General features: G+C 46.8%; 1 long non-coding RNA gene across 1 annotated transcript; it reads right to left on the bottom strand.

Annotated features, from left to right (window-relative positions):
• Positions 1 to 9,206: 9,206 nt before the first annotated feature.
• On the bottom strand, positions 9,207 to 16,742 carry LOC109283567 (uncharacterized). The gene is made up of 2 exons (XR_002090785.2): positions 16,388 to 16,742; positions 9,207 to 16,307 (listed from the first exon to the last, which is right to left on the bottom strand). It is a non-coding gene; the product is annotated as an uncharacterized LOC109283567 (long non-coding RNA).
• Between the last annotated feature and the right edge of the window lie 979 nt (positions 16,743 to 17,721).

Below are 17,721 nucleotides of genomic sequence, written 5' to 3'. Positions count from 1 at the left end.
CCAGTGCACTGTTTTGGGTGCTGTCTTATATGTAGTTCACCTGTCAGTGGACTGGTGATCAAGAACAGTGGATTATAGTTGATAATAACTGGCCAACACCAAGAAGGGCTTTAGCTGACTCTTAGTTTTGGGTACAGGAGACTCTACCAATACCTTTACTTTGTCTATGAGGGGTCTAACTTCCCATTTCATAATGTGTACTCTAAATAATTCATTTCCCAACAGGCAAGTCAGTATTTTACTAGATTTGCCTTCAGTGCAAAGTGATTGCAGCACTGCCCTGTGTCACAGCCCCTGGAATTCAAACCCGAGCTGATGGCACCTGCACAAGACCAGGCTGCAATACCACCAGGAGGTTAGATATGCACCTTCCCCAGCTCATCCTGGGCCTTCCCACAAGGTTCCTAATAGGATCAGGTGACCTAGGAGGACCAATGGGAACCACAGGCCCTGGTGGGAGGGCTATAAAACCCTCCCATTTCTTGCAAGGCCTTATGCCTGCAACAGTACTGCTAAAATTCCTGCTCTGAACCTCCTTGCAAGACTCCTGTGCTCTTGCTCCTGTTTTGGACCTCCTAGCTCTGAACCCCTTTCTTACTCCTGTTTCACCTCTGCCTCAGTCTCTCCTGCCCTGCCTCCAGCCTTGTTCCAACCTTGTTCCTGCCTTGGACCCCAGTACTCAGGCCCCATCTGGAGTACTGTATCCAGCTGTGGGGCCCCCACTACAGAAAGGATGTAGACCAACTGGAGAGAGTCCAGCGGAGGACAACGAAAAGGACAGGAGGCTGGGGCACATGACTGATGAAGAGAGGGTGAGGGAACTGAGCTTATTTAGTCTGCAGAAGAGAAGACTGAGAGGGGATTTAATAGCAACTTTCAACTACCTGAAGGGTGGTTCCAAAGAGGATGGAGCCAGACTGTTCTCAGTGGTGGCAGATAATGGAACAGGGAGCAATGGCCTCAAGTTGCAGCAAGAAAAGTTTAGGATAGATAATGAAAACTTTCTCACTAGGAAGGGTAGTAAAGCACTGGAACAGGTTACCCACAGAATCCTTGCAGGTTTTCAAGACTTGGGTAGACAAAACCTAGGCTGGGATGATCTAGTTGGGAATGGTCCTGCTTTGAGCAGGGGGTTGGTCTAGATGACCTTCTGTGGTCTCTTTCAACCCTAATTTTCTACAATTCTATGATTCTCTAAGAGGAATTTGCTAGTATCCCTTTTCAGGTCTAATGTGGACACATATTTGGTCTTCCCCAACCAATCTGACAATTTGTTGACTTGAGACGTTGGGTGGGCATCAAACTTCCATGCTGCATCCAGCTTGCAAAAGTTGATGCAGAACCAGATTGTGTCATCCAGTTTAGGAAATAACACAACCAGGCTGTACCATTTACTCAATGATTTTTCAATTACTCCCATGTCCAACAAGCACTTTCCCATTTCCTGTAGAGGCTTGAGTGTCCAGGAGAACCCATTTTGGATGGGACAACCTAGGTTTAATATGATTCAATGATTAATTAAGGTGGTCCTCCCCATTTAGTCATAAACATATATAGAAACTCTTTCAGTATGCCATTGGTCTCCTCCTGTTGAGATATTGACAAGTTATAACCTCACTGGTTGGGTGGTGATCTTTGTTTCCCACACATCCCTTACTCACTGAGAAAGTGGTTGAGGTGTTCAGTGCTCTGCAAGCCTTCCAGTGTTTCAAGAGATTTGTGTGATATATTTGTGACCTGTGTTATCTTCCCATAAAGCACAGTCTATAAGTCCACATCCCCAACTTGCCTTACAGCCTGATAGGGTCTCTGCCATTTAGCGAGCAATTTGCTCTCCAATAAGGGGAGCAACAGCAGGACCCAATCTCCAGGCCGATAGGTCTGGAGCCACACATTCTTATTATAATGTTGTTCTTGTGTTTGCTGCACAGCCCTGAAGTTCTTTTTGTTCTCCCCACTAGGTCTAGTCGTTCCCACAGCTTAAGAATGTATTGAATGACGTTCTGGGTCTTCATGTCCTGTGCTTGCCAGGTCTTGTGAATTAATTCTAACATACCTTGTGCCTGCTTCCCATAGTGAAATTCAAAGGGGAAGAACTCTGTAGATGATCAGAGAACATCACCTAACCTCTTTATACAGGCCAGTTCACACTGTATCCTGGGTTTCTGGCCAGTTTATTTTTCATGGGGCAAATGTGTCCCCACAGAAAATCATCAAACCATGAAACCAACAAGTATGTAAAAGGACAGATAAACAAGCAGATCAACCAAAAATCTGCAGTCTTTCCTTAGACCCCAAGAGAGCAACCCAGGCCCTGTGCTTCTTCCCAGCACCACAGCCTTCCCCTCCTCTTTTCTACTCTGCTCCTGGAGCTCTCAAGCCTCTCTGGGTGCATTTACATGTTGTCCTACGGCAATGTAGCGATGCACTACATTGCCGTATGGTGCACTAAAGTGACGAACTGATCACATGGGTGTATATGTGATCTCTATCTTCATCGCTGTAGCAGCACACTCCCCCAGTATAGTGCACCGCTACGGTGACATAGTGATGAAATCGAATGATGCGCCGTGTGCATGGCGTAGTAACTGCCTGTAATGTGTTGTGCTTTAGTACTTCCAAAAGGAAGTACTAAAGCATGGTACCATAGCATTGCTGTATGGTGATGTGTAGATGCACCCTCTGTGGCTTTATCCTAATTCTCTCATCAGTTGCAGCTGCTGTCAGCCTTCCAACCAGGCAGACACTTAACTGCTGTCTACCTGCAATTGGGTCTCAGACTGAGCTGCAAGCTGTGCAGCAACTTTTAGTCCTAGAACATGAAGAGCAAATAAAGCAGAAGCACATCCCATTTCTGGATCTCCCCTGGCACAAACTTTCTTAACATCCCCTTCACAGTCCAAATGAATTTTTCCACTAGACCGTCTGTTTGGGAGTGGTAAAGAAACGTTCTGACTGTGTGGACTGTCAAAAGCAACCACATCTTTTTTGAAGTAGTCAGGACATAAAGACAATGCCTTGGTTGGTCAATATTTCCTGCAGAAGGCCCATCCTCAAAAAGATCTTTAGTAGCTCCATGAATGCTGTTTGGGCTGAGGTGTTGTGGATTTCTACTACCTTGGGATACTGGATAACATAGTCTACAAGCACCTCAATCAAGTGGCACCTGCTGGTACTGGGTTCTAAGGACCTGATGATATCGTCCCCAACTTGCTCAAAAGGGGTACCCATCAAGGGCAAAAGCACCAATGGCATCCAGTGTTGTGGGTGTGGGACAACCAGCTGACACTCAGGGCATGATACACATCAATATTTAATGTCCTGATAAATCCCTGGTCAAAGAACTGGGTGAATACCTTTGCCTGAGTTTTCTTGACCCCCAGATGACCTGCCTAAGGCATCTCACGTGCCAATTTCAAAACTTGATTTTAGTGCAACTTTGGCACCAGCAAATGGGTTCTTCAGGTTCTGGTTATCCTGTTGCACAAGACCTTCATCAGGACATCCCACTGCTACTGCCCACATGGGTGCCTAGGTGAGGGTCTATTATTGTGTCATTCACCTGGGCCAGCTGGTCATATAGCAGGGCAAAGACTTAGTCTTCCCTCTGTCTTTGAATGAAATCAGGCCCCTCTTCCAGGGCCCTGATCTCTCCCTGAGGCAGACTGCCAAAGACTTCCCACAATGTAATCTGGCCTCCAGTCTTCAATTAGGTGGACTGGCTCTTTCACTCAGGATGCTGAGGACACCTTACTTTGTGCTTTGATGGAACAAACTCCCCTTGCAATTCTCTTTCTAGATCTAAAAGGAACTAGACCAGTAGGACTCAACCTCCAGCCCATGGGCCAGTTTTGGCCTGTGAGGCCATGTCATCTGGCCTGTGAGTCTCCCTGTGTGCCTAAAAATTTGGTGGGGGAGCAGTGGCAGTAATAATTGTAGCTCCCCTGCTGCCAAGTTTCCAGACCTGTGGAGAGTCCCATAGGCTGGAAGATGTGCCATGTGACGGGCAGCACGCAGACAGATCTGGTGCGTGGGGTTGTGCTGGTGCACAGTCAGATCCAGTGTGTGAAGTCAGGTCAGTGTACAGCTAGATCTGGTGTGCAGGGTCAGGCCACACATGGTGCTGTGCTGATGTGTGCAGCCAAATCCAGCATGCCGGGACGGGGCAGTTCACTAGATGACATCTGTGGACTGACCTCATGTGTTGATCCCATGTTGGATCAGGCCTCTTGCTACTCATATGGCCTGCAGGGCCAGAAGGTTCAGCAACACTGACCTAGAGCAAGGGTGCCATAGGCAACAGTGGTCAGTGTGTGTGATATTCAGGTCAGTGTGTGACATTTGGCATACTGGGGAAGGGGGAGGCAGCACAGGAGCAGATAGGGCAGGAAGCAGAAAGCAGAGCAGAAAATCAGGGAGGTTGCACAGGGCAGGGAGTAGATAACAGAGTGGGGAATTGGGCAGGGGAGGAGAGTAGCACTTCTGGAAGTGCAGGCCTAATTTGTGGCATGCTGGCCAAGAAGATTGGCCCCCACTGAACTAAACGGTGGTGTTTATCCAAGAGCCACCAGAGGGCAGCAGCATCCTGTGAAAGGCTTGAGGTTCACTGTGGCTCTAGAAGAGCTTGCATGCTGAAATGGATTTAGTAAGTGCACTTCCTTCCTTTGTTTGCTTTCACTAGCTAATTGCAGAACATCATTGGCTGGTTTATAAAGGCAAGGATCAGATAAGCAAAAAGCACAGAAATCCCCTCCCTCCTCCACAAATGCACTTAATCAGTCTCAAAGCAGGACTTCCTCACTAACTAAAACACAGCTCATGAGGAAATGTCAGAAACTGAGTCAAGTTAGGGCTCTGGGTGCTGCTTACTGCAAAGGTAGACTCCTATCTGATATGAAGTTGCAAATGTAGCCATTTTGGTATAGTCCTGGAAAGTGATCTGGGTCTCTAACCTCCATGCTGTTTATTACAATGCCAGATACCTCCATGTGATAATAATACAGGGGACCCTCGCCATTTGCGGGGGATATGTTCTTGTGTATCCCATGAATAGCAAAATCTGCCCTCTGCGTTCAATGAAGGCCCTCAGCGGCTTGGGGTGGGACATGGCTGTGCTGGCAGCGGTGGTGGGAGCCCAGCCGCGGTAAGTGCAGAGCCCCCAAGGAGCTCCTTTAAGTATTTAAGATGCGGGCTTGGCATTCATGAATATTTGAAACTGCGAATGCCTAACCCATGAATAGTGAGGGTTTCCTGTACTCCTGTTGCTTCAAAATTCAGCTCTCTATCACTGATGGCATGATGACATCCTACTCTGCTCCTCACACTGACTTCCCATTTAAAAGTCAAGCACAAGGTCTTATCATTAAAGACCTCACCACTCCTTGTGCCTTCCACCGCTTTGCCCTTCGGAACAAAGGAATTTTCACCTGCAAGGCCAAGACTGCTGTCACAGAGACAAAACTTCCTCAGCAGCTAGTTCATGTCTGTCTAAGGCACTCCTAGACCCCTTCAGGGTGAGTCAACATCCCAGGCACTAACTGAATCAAATCAAAGCAATTTCTCTAGGACAACGGTGCCCAACCTTTTTGCCCCGTACACCAGATGGGCAGGGCCCAGTCCATTCATAGGTCAGATCCAGCGTGTGGAGCAGGCGTGGACTGGCTCTACCTGGCTGCACGGAAAGGTCAGGGGGCAGCTCAGCACCAGTCAAGCCATGCAGGGAAAGGGGGCATGGCCTAGCCCCAACCCACCACTGAGAAGGGTGAGGGGGCATGGCCTAACCCTGACCTGGTTCAGCAGGGCTTGAGAATTTGGTAATGAGGAAGGAGTTGCAACATTAATAGCCATTGCTCCTCCACTGCCAAGTTTCCTAACCCATGGGGAGCCCAGTGGGCCAGATGCCATAGCTCTGTGGGCCAGATTTGGTCCATGGGTGAGGGGTTGAGCACCCCTGCTCTAGGGCCTGAGGACTGAGAAAAAGTGGGCCAACATATCTCCTGTAAAATGTGTCCGCGGTAAGAAAGTGGTGACATTAGTAGATAGGGCTACAAAGTACCTTGATTTCTGGTGTTTAAAGAGGAGAGTGGAGCAGATACTTATACCTGCATGTGTTCCTAGAGCAGTGCTGCCCTGTGCTCAGATCAAGCAACTTTGTGCCAGGACTCCTGGTTTCTTTTCTGATCTTTGTGAGTACAGGTTTCTCTCGCTTTATGCTGTACACGCGTTCCTAGAAAATGGCACATAACTCGAATTTGCATAACAGGAACCCACTTTACAATGTAACAACTAGGATAGGTTTCAAGACCTCAACTGTACTGACCCCGAGATCCCTTTCTACCAGTTTTACAAGACAATTTTGGTACTCACCAACAGCAAACAGTACACACAAACACAGGATGGTGTGCATGGGGATGGCAGCTACAGAAACACATGTCTCAGACAACGAGCGAAGAGCACAGATCCACACAGGAGACTATATTTTGGTGTGCGTCACTCCCACAATGCACCACACAAAGCAGCTGACTGCAGGCTTCCATGACACCAATTGCATAAGAGTGAATTTACCTTGCATATAACAAATTTTTGGTATAAAAAGGGTCATCGTAGAGAAGCAAATTCACATATACAGGACCCACATAAAGCGAGGGAAACCTGTACTATTCTGCGTTCCATTCCTGTCTTTACTCTCCTGTGCAGGCAGTGTAAGGAACACAGCAGAGGTCTTGACATAGGTGCTTCTATCTTGTGTATGTTCTCCATTATACAAAGATTGGAACTGTATGTTGTTGCTGTAAATGTGTAACTAAAATTGGTCTAATAAAAAGATATCACATTTACACAAAGAACCTTATCTAACTAAATCATAGAAATTCTGGGTTAAGCTGCAGAAGTGTGGCTAAAGCAGAACTCCCCAGTAGCCTGTTTCGGAGTGACCTCAGAATGAACCTTTGCAGACATGACACCTAGTAAAGGAAAGAAAGCAATTAGTATGTTGAGCTGGACCAAATAAGTTAAACAGAGCACAAAGCTTTAAATTAGATACTTTAATCCAAACATACTATATCATAGTTTATGCATGCTAGTAGGAATAATTGATGTAACCAAATGTTTTAGATGTAGTTTAGTCTTAATTGATATATTTATGTTCAGGTATCTAGATAGGTTGTAGAAACAAAGCTGCCTTGTCAATGAAGACCATAAATAAGGTAACAGGAAAACAAACTTATGAAACTTCACATTCTATCCTGGCAAAGGCAAGGGATAAGAAATCCTCCCTTCTGGAAGTGCAATGTTCACAAAAATAGAAATTTCTAGATAACTGATACCTTCTGCATCCACAAAAGACCTGGTTCAGTCCAGTTCCAAAAATGTCAAAGTGTAGCTCAATGCATACAATGAATGATTGTATATCTGTGATTGTAAAATTGAGAAGTTTGGGAGAATGAAGGAGCTGAGGAATCGCAGTTAACAGAAGTGCAGTGATCCTGGGGCCCTGTCAACAGCCATTCTCTCAGACATAATTATGTTTTTGCATTCCCATTGCCTAATCTCATGGAAGTATCCAACTTCCCTAAGAGTGGGTATCATACTGCCCTCTCAGACCATGGTGGGATGGGGATGAGGTGCAGCTGGAACTTCCACGTCAGCAGGGAAAACTGAGGACCTGGATGGGGAGCAGGTGCACAGGAGGAACCTGCCCCTCTACCAGCACTGCTGCTGCTGCTGTCCCCAGCTGATCTGCCGGAGGTGGGGAGGCAGAGCTTCTCCTTCTGGACTCCAGCCAGGGGCTGTTGGAAGAGGCAGTCCAGAGAGCTGGGCTCCACTAGGGGCAGCAGTGTGCAGTTTTCTCCTTCCAGTGCCTGCTCCCCGCCCATCCCTGTGCCCTGCCTGCCTTAGCTGCAGTCTGCAGCAGCATGCAGATTCCTCTTTCAAGTGCCTGTTTTTGGCCAGCAGGGGATACCTGTTGTTATGGGGATGGGAAGCAGGCAGGGAGAAGAAACCTGTGCACTGCTGCCAGTGTCCCCAGGCAAATCTGGCACCCCACACAGCTGCAGCCCACAGGAGCAGTTCTGGAGCAGGAGCAGCTCTGGAGCTCCCCCTGCACTCAGATCAGATGGAGGTAGCAGCGGTGGTGGTGGAAGTGGCGGGGAGGCATCTGCACTGCTGCACCTCCCTGGATCTGCCCCTGCCTGATCTGGATGCTATAAAGTGATTCTCTTGGGAAGGGACAGGCATGCTCTCTCTTTATGCCTGAGCCCTGTCTGACAAAGTGAGCTCCCTTTGTCTTTACTGGGGATTGGGGGCTTCCCTTCAGGTAGCAACATGCCTCCTATGCCACGTGATTGTGGGAGAGGCAGCTGCAGAGACCCGCAGGCTGCATGCTGGCCCCTCATGGGCTGCATGCAGCCTGCAGACCACCAGTTGGACAGCCCTGCTTTAATGAAAGGCCACAGAGGAGTGGCGAGAGCCTGCTCAGGGCAGGATCTGGTGGGATGAAAGTTGTTCAAACATCCTTTGTTGCTCTGCCATAACTTGAGAGGCTAGCAGATCAGAAATAAATGAACACTTAGAGGTCACAGTGAGTTCCCTCTCTCCCTGTGGCCTCCCATCTGATTCTCTTAAAAAACACAGCTAGCACTTTTCTATAGGCCCCGAAGGAACAGCCTGAACTCAGAACACCTTCCTGTCATTCCCTGAAACGGCCTCGTCCTCCATGCTTGGAATGTCACATCTGCCTGCTGCTGAGCAGGCCCCAGTGAAATGGAAGGAACAAAAGTGGTGTCTGAATGCAGACGCTGGCTGAATAAAATGAAGCAGATGCAGAGCCTTGCATTTTGAAAAGACAAGAAGGGGTTTTTTCAGTTCTGAAAGCTGTTTATTCTTCACAGTGTGCTGACACCAGAACGGAAAATGCCTTTTCCTGAACCTGGTTATTTATAAACAAGGGCTGCCTGCTGCTGCTGAGTCTTCTCATGCAAAGAGGAAGGGGTGTTTGCAAAGTTTTTCTTTTGTTGCCTTGAATTCAGTCAAAGATGTTTCATATTGTGGGGAAGAAAATGGAGTCTGATTATGATGTGTTCCAGGCATTTAACTGAACAAACAGATTTTAATAAATCTTTGGAGTTAATAAACTCCAATGAATATCTAATTAAGTCCTAAACATTTCTGGTTAGCGCTGCTTAAAACAGGATGTTGCAGAGGCTCTGTTAGAGAGATTACTCATTTACTGCAATCATTTAACTTTAATGCATGAAATAGCAATTAAACATGTCAGCAATGCACATTAGGAGTAAAACATGTTAGCAGCTGTTACCATTTTTGCACTATAGTCTTTCAGCATGAACACTGTTGAACACTGTCGCAGTTACCACTTAATGTTGCAGTGAAAATTGATAACAAGTCTTTGTGTGAAGGGGTAGATGTTAGTTTGTTTGTGCAAGTTTATAACAGAAAGTGTGTGTTTGCATGTGCATAGATGTCTGTGTTTGCATGCATACAGCTGTCTGCTGGTATGTGAGTGCGTGCGTGCGTGCGTGTATTTGTGTAATTTGTGTGAATACATACATACATACATACATACATACATACATACATATACATCTATGCATAAATACAAAGTGTGTCTTAGTGCCTGTGCCTGAATGGACAACAGACCCATCATAATTTATGGATCATCACGGCTACATCACTCTGACACTACCTGAATGCATAACCGCATACTGCAACAGAAAGCCTGGGGCTCTTTGTTACTTAAAGGGAGAAAGAGCCCAGGGAGAGCCCCAGGTTGGGGAAGACTGCTGTAGGAGACCTGGTCCAGGGACATGAGGACTGTGAGTGCTACAATAGGACAATGTCTGTGTTAGCAGTAGGAAGCTTATTGCAGTGCTGGTTGCTCCACAGTAGGACTGTAGACTGAAGTTCTGCAGGGGAGACAAGGAACTGCTACAGGTAGGCTGCCATGGAGACCAGTTAGTGAGCCTAATTAGATAGCACACCTGGGGCCAGCACTGAGGGGTCACCTGACCGGAAAGGGGCAGGGCATTGGAGAAGGATAAGCCAGAGCCAGAGCCAAGGCAGTCAGTCTGGCCCTGGAAGCTGAAGAAGGGGGGGCTAGGTGGTGAGATGACTGTTGCTGACAGATGGACTGTGAGCGTGCTATGCTTGGAGATGGCATGTGAAGGGCTGAGGCCCAGTAGTGGACTAAGGCCCATGGCTGGGTAGGAGTTTTGGTATATGGCCAGAAGGCTAGAGGTTTAGTTCTAGCCAGAGTACTTTTTAGTTTTAGTCTTAACTGGTGGTTTGGGTTTGCAACTGTCAGGGGTCCCAATAGTGCCTGAGGGCATAGGAGTGTCTTGAGCCCTACGGGGGGGCTAGGGCAGGGGTGCAAAAAATATGGTTCCCCTGGCCCCACCCTTCTCTGCCAATCAGTGGTGAGGGGTGGGGCTGCATGATGGGCAGCCCTTTCTACCAATGGGTAGCGAGGGGCAGAGGTGCTGGGTCCCCTTGGCCAATCGGGGGGCTTACCCCCCAAAAACATGAAAATACATACTTGTCTCAAAATGTGTGTACGCACATGACTGTATGTAAACCTGTATGCATGTATAGGCCTCCATATGTGTGCAGACAAGTATGTCTGTAAGTGTGCAGGCACTTGTATATGTGTATGCAGTTTTGTGTTTTCAGACATATAGGTGCATCTGTAAGTCTGTATGCACATACATGTGTGTGTTTGAGTGAATACTTATATACATGTAGGTCTACCTATGTGCAAACATATGTTTCCAGACATAAATTTGTGTTTGTATTTGTCCATGTGTACATACCAATCTGTGTCCGAATCTGTTTTAGAACATCTCCACCAATCAGGTAACAGCTGGGAGGGGCTTGCTGCGCCCCTGCTCAGAGACAGGAGAACGAGGAGCCCCTGGACCTGATTGAAGACTACGCTGTGCAGGTATGGCAGACTTCAGGGATAGGGCCTCCAGTGTAAATAAAAGCCTGGTGTGCTCAACATGCTGGACAGACATGGTGAGGGATGGTGAAGAGAGAGGAGCTCCAGAGAAGACCATCATCAGGACCCCACCTGAGCCTCAACAGTGCGTGGGTTGGCGCATGGTACTCAGGCTCTGGGAGATGCTTGAGGCAGCTTGAGCCTGCACACCCAGCAAGCTGCTGGGTGAGGCTGTGCGTGGATTGGTGCATGGAGAACTGGCCCTGGGAGCAGCTCGAGGCTGCTCACGTTAGCCCCAGCTCTAGGCCAGGTAACTGAAGCCCCACAGTATGGCTCAGCATTAAACTAAAAAAGTCCAGGTGTCCAGAGCAGGGCCTGGGAAGGGGAAACACCCCCAGCATGAGGCTGGGAACTTGAGTGTGTCCTGGCTCCCATAGGAGCTCCCTGGGTGCCCAGCACGGGGCCCAGAGAGAAGGACCCTCAAGTCAAGGCCGACAGCTCCAGGAGGCCTGCGATGGTGTCAGGACCCAGAGGCCAGATTGACAGCCCCCAGAGGAAGGACCGTGAGTTACCGGGAACCTGAGCCCCACAGGGGAGGTGCCTTCAGGCAAGGGAGGAGTGAGCAAGGGGGAAGGCCTGTGGAACCCCCAGGCGACCTAGGGGGAGAAGAACCTATCCCATTTGAGGAACCAAGTGCTTGGAACCCAGATAGGGTGTGTCTAATATCTGGTATAGTTATGTTTCCTATTTGGTATCTATTGTTATTGTTGGTGTTATAAATAGTTGGGTGCATTAATTCCATATAATGGGCTCTGTAAGGATGTCTTTATTAGCTAACCCATTTGTGGTATAAACTTGCTGGATTGATTGTCCTGGAATTTACCCCTCTTCTGGGACTGAGGCATGGGTACTTACCCGAATGCCCTCCCTAGGGCAGACTTCCTCTTGCTAACAGACCTTTATATATATATTTGTACCTATACCTGTAATTGTATCTATTGTAAAGAATTTTGTATAGAAATGTTGGTAACTCAATAAATTGTATATATTTAAGAACTTTGGGCCTGGGCTAACTCTATAGAGGAAAGAGGGATCTGCCTGAAATTCTGGCATCCCTCTCACAGCACCTCCTCCTGCCTACCCATCCCATCCAATTGAGAATAGGGCACACCCTTGGGTGTACCCAGGTTACATGTGTATGCCATAAGATGTGTATTTGTATGACTACATATGTTTCTGTGTGCATAACTGCATTTGTATTTATACCTAAACTGCACATGCATGTATGCCATGTATGTATACTTGTATTGTATTTTTTATGAATGTGTGCGTATATGCATGTGTGTTTTTTTCATGCACATTTGCGTGTCTAAATCTGAGGCATGTTTGTGTCTGTACTTGTATGCATGAAGACGATTCTGCTTGTTCTTATCCATGTGTTTGTATGCAAACATATGAATATGACTAACTGCCTCATTTGTATATGTGCATACACGTGGCTATGCATGCATGTCAATGATATGCATACATATATGCCTTTGTGTGCACATACATGTGTATTCATGCATGTAGATCCATAGCAATGTATTAATGAATATGTTTGAGTGCAGAGATGTGGTTCTGTTACTATATGCACATGTATGCATGTGTTTGATTTGTGCACATGCCTGCCTTTAAATGTGGGTACCTGTATGCAAGTGTGCATCCATGTATGACTTTGCATATTGTGTGCATATATTTGTATTGGGAAGTGCGTATATATGCGTCCGCATTATTTGTGTGCATATATCTGTATTCTTAAAGTGCGCACCTGTGTATGTGTATGTACAGAGGTATATCTGTGTGTGTGTGTTTACTGCACTGCTGTCTTTCAGAAGGGAGTCTGCTTAGCGATCTGTAGTTGGCCTGGATCCTATTCTTCAAGACATCTAAGTAGCAGTTACCTGGCTTTTAGGCTATAGCAAGATGTCCATGCTTCCATGGTGCTTCTGAGTGTGCCACCACGAATCACAACTCACAGAAGGGAATTGTGGGGCACAGAAGGGAATTGGTGAGGTTTTATTCACCAAGGTGCCCCCGGGGGTTACAAGAAATAATGGCCACAAGCTAGCAGAGAGCAGATTTAGACTAGACGTTAGGAAGAACTTCTTCACAGTTCGAGTGGCCAAGGTCTGGAACGGGCTCCCAAGGGAGGTGGTGCTCTCCCCTACCCTGGGGGTCTTCAAGAGGAGGTTAGATAAGCATCTAGCTGGGGTCATCTGAACCCAGCACTCTTTCCTGCCTATGCAGGGGGTCGGACTCTATCTATTGAGGTCCCTTCCGACCCTAGCATCTATGAATCTATGAACTCCGACTATCCGCTTCTATTCTGTATACTTTAAACCTGGGAATAAGACAGTGAAGCAGCTCTGGTGGAGCCTCCCTTCCAATGCTCTCAAGTTGTCTGTGTCTGGTGCACTACTGAGCAGTGGCAGGGGGTGCCCTTAGGTTGATTTCACAGCTTTGTTCTCAGGTTCATTGTATGTGGAGCAGGTGTGAGTGGATGTAGCCATGCTTCTTGGCGATGCCAGGATTGCTATGAAATTGGAATAGGTGCATCGTAAGGGCCAGAGTCTGTTACAACTTTTGGGTGTCTAAGGATGGGGACACATGTAACAACTGAACCAGTCATTGATTGGGAACTGGTTCACAATTGTTGCAGGTCAGAGGTGCCCACACATACAGTGCCCCAGTATTCTAGATAGTACAGTCACCTTTTAGGCACTGAAGTGCTGGGGCTCTGACACCAACAGGTAGGAGTGAGCACCCAGCCATAACTGGGAGTCCCAGAGTTGGAAGACCTGTAGCTGGAGGGCATTTTCATTTTCTGCTTTCCCTTCTGTCTTAAACGTGAATTCAGTCAAGTTCAATAAACTGGGCTTGACCAAACTGAGGTGTGATCAAGGCTGTCCCTGGCGGGGAGGCAAATGGGGATGACTGCCCTGGGCCCTGTGCTTTGGGGGCCCTGTGAATCTGGGCGGAGCAGCTGCGGCAACTCCGCGCTGACGCTGGTTTCACATCCGGCTGCTCAGCACCACCCCCCTTCGCTGCCAAATCCACTGCCAGCTTCCTTGCCCCGGACCCTGCACCCAGCTCAGGTAATCTCTGGGTGTGATTGCCTGACCTGGAGTGTGGGAAATGAAGGAGTGCTTGGTTCCAAGTCTTGGGTTCCCAGGGTCTGGGGGACATGATGAGGGGGTATAGTCAAGTAGGGAGTGAGGACACAGCTGGTTATTAGCATGATAGCTTTTATCTGAGCAAACAGTGCAAGGGAGCTCGCTGATTAACAAGTGCCAACAAAAGGGAAAAAAAAGGAGGGGGCATAGTAAATTTCTTCTGGCTACTAGATGTCTGTCTGTGACAGTGTGGGATGTCTGAAGGTCCAACCAGACTTGAATTATAGAACACTAAGGCTGCTTGCAGACATTAAAAAAAACCCCAACGACCACAAACAGTGCTTTGTTTTAACCTCTGCACACCCCCGAGCTGAGCCCAGTACATGGCCAGAAGAGGCATCACTTTAGTTGGACCCAGCTTGCTTAACATCTTCATAGATTGGGCGCTTTAGTAGGACTTTTTGGGTGCTTTTATCTAATATCTGATTGAATCAACTTTAGATAAGTGTCAAAAAGCCCCGCTGAAGCCCGCGATCTATACAGATGCTGTGGAACCAGATTGAAGTAATGTGCTGCTGCTTCCAGTAAAGCATGGGTTGTTTTTGTTTGTTTGTTTTTAACGTCTGCAAGCAGCCTTAGTATCCACACATAGAATTGATCCAGTTCACATTAAAATGTTTCAAAAGAGTACTTGATTTTCCACTTTTGAACCATTTCAGGCAGTCAAAGTAGGTTTAACAGGCTTGTATGTCTCTCTGTTTCAGGTTTAAACTGCATTTAAACTGATTTAAGTGTTACATGTGTCCTTATTCTTAATAGATTTAGGTATCTAAGTGTGATTCTATTCTGTGCTCTTCAAGCCCTGAAAATCCATTAATACACCTCTCTTGTAACTCCTTGTCATCTCACCCTTAATACTGAATCACAAAAATGCAGCGAGGAGGAAGATGATCCATCTTTTGTACCCTCTTTTCAGGGACTTCAGCAGGATGGAATAGAATTGCACTCATGTGCCTAAATCCACTTATGTGCCTAATATGTGGAATAGAATCTGGCCCCAAGTCTCTAAATGTAATTCCATTTCAATATGTGCAGCAGCCTCAAAACTGCTTCAGTGTCTTGATTCTTTAGGGCTAGGAAAAGAAATTACACAAGCTGGTTTAAGTGATCAGAAACTGGTTCAAATCTGTAACACAACAGAAGCTCAGTGCACATAAACCACTTTCAAAATGTCTGAAACTGGTTTAAGATAAACTTGGATGGATGTATTATCAGACTTAACTGATTTAGATTAAATCAGTTTATTGAACTTCTGTCCCAGATCCCCTTCAGATTCAAGTTAACTCACAGTCCCCCAGCATCCCAACATGCTTTGCACTTCCCCTGCAAACCCCTCTTTGCTGAGTGGCCAGGTCAGACTGGGCCACTGCAGGCATGTGTCTGCATTTCTGGAATCAAGTGAATGCCTGTTCACCTGCCTATTCTTGCAAGCTATGCAGTTTAGACTAAACTGCAAAGATTGAATCAATTTAGCCTTGGGCTTTTTGACTGTCTGTACTTAGCCTAGTTGTCTAATTCTGCCTGAGCTCTGTTGTGATCTAGTTCCATTTTGGGAAGCTCATAAACACCACCTAAGTTCCCAAATCATTCAATAGTAAAAAACCCACATAGAGGGTTTTTTGTTTGACGTCATGGTGGTGGTGGTCATCTTTTGCTCGATGCCCTAATGATTAAGGCATTTTCCCAGGACATGGGAGAGCCTGATTCTTGATCCTTCTCAGATTAAGGAGATTCAAACCTATATCTCCCATTTCCTAGGAAAGTGCCCAAACCACTAGGCAATAGTCTAGGTAGGGCTGAGGGCATTGTCAGTCCTTCCTGTTGAAACCTGTTAGGAATACAAGAGTCATGGAGTCAGAAGGAGTCTGTGCAAGAGGGAAAGTGACTCTTTTGTGATTTTTTTCTGATGACTATTGCAAAATACACAAGCAGCACTGAGGACACTTAACATTCAGAAGACAAAGGTCCTCCATCAACAAGACCTTAATGAGCAGTCCCCAGCTCCAGTAATTCAGATTCCTGGTGAAACTCTGGAGAACGCTGAGTATTTCCCATACCTCAGAAGCCATCTCTTGCATAAGGCTTATATTGACGAAGAAATCCAACGTCACCTCAAATATGCAAGTGCAGCCTTTGGACGCCTGAGGAAACAAGTGTTCAAAGATCATGACATCAGATCTGAAACCAAGCTTTTGGTTTATCAAGCAGGTGTAATCCCCACCTGGCTGGACAGAGCTGAGACGTTGACAATGTACAGGAGACACCTCAAGTCGTTGGAGACGTACTATCAATGCTGCCTTCGGAAGATTCTTCAAATCTAGTGGGAAGACAGATGCATGAACATTAGCATCCTCTTGCAAGCAAACACACATGAGTATTGAGGCAATGATCGTTTGACATCAATTTTGTTGGGTTGGCCATGTCACCTGGATGTCTGACTCCAGACTCCCAAACCAAGTTCTATTCTCCCAGCTCAATCAAAGCATACACTCAAAAAGAGGGCAGAGAAAGCCCTGCAAGCATGCCAATTTGGAAAAAATGCAACATCAACATCAGCTCATGGGAGACTATCACCCAGGACTATCACCCCAAATGGAGAAAGTCTGCTGTAAGATTCTCAGTACTTTGAAACCTTATAATGACAACAGAAGATGGAAAAGCAGGAGTGGCAGAAAATGCGTGTCATAGACCAAATCAAGAATCCAGAGCCTCCCACCTCACACAGAAACACGTGCCCAAATTGCAAAAGAATCTGATCCCAGATTGGTCTTGTCAGCCATATTCGGACCCAGAGATAGGACAATCACGGAAGACGGTTATTCTCAACTGTGAGGAATTTCCAAAGGAGAAGAAACAGCATTGGGAACAGGGGCCAAAAACTAGGGCTCCCCCCTCTTAGGAGGGTGCATTCTGACCCTAACAAGTAAGCAGATTAAGTAACTTTAAAAGAAATTGAATACATATGGGTGTAAACAGATAATTTAACTCTTTCAGGTCCTCTCTACACACTATACAGAAGGAAATAAAGTCACCTGCCCAGGCCATGCCTGTAACAGTCAGGGACTCCTGTTACTTTAAGAGGAGAAAGCAATAGACTAAAGCACAGGTTTCCAAGCTTTTTCTTATTGCATACCCCCTTCCAGTTTTACCAGCTGCCCGCATACCCCTACCAGCATACAGATTATGTCTTAACCCCTTAAATGCCAATTATTATTATAATGAAAATTAAATCTGCCATTACACAATTTCTCCTGAGGACCCCCCAGAGATGTCTTGCATACCCCAGGCGTACATATACCACAGTTTAGGACCCCCTGGGCTAAAGCATTCAGCAGGAGATAGCTGAAATGGGGCGAGCTGCATTTTGGATAAGCAGCTGGGAGAGAGAGCCCAGAAGTAGGGATACAGGCCTTGAGGCCTAGGACTGCTAGGTAACCAGGGAGCTCTGCAGGGCAGGGGAGCCAAAGCTGCATGTTAGGCTGACCAAAAACAACTTTGCCCATTTTCAAAGGCAGCAGTCAGATGACCAGAAGGGGCAAGGTGTGGCTGTATATA

The sequence above is a fragment of the Alligator mississippiensis genome, chromosome 6 (assembly GCF_030867095.1).
Source record: "Alligator mississippiensis isolate rAllMis1 chromosome 6, rAllMis1, whole genome shotgun sequence".
Lineage (NCBI taxonomy): Eukaryota > Metazoa > Chordata > Crocodylia > Alligatoridae > Alligator > Alligator mississippiensis.
Note: the sequence above shows the minus strand (reverse complement) of the source record. Positions and strands in the feature narration are given on the sequence as shown.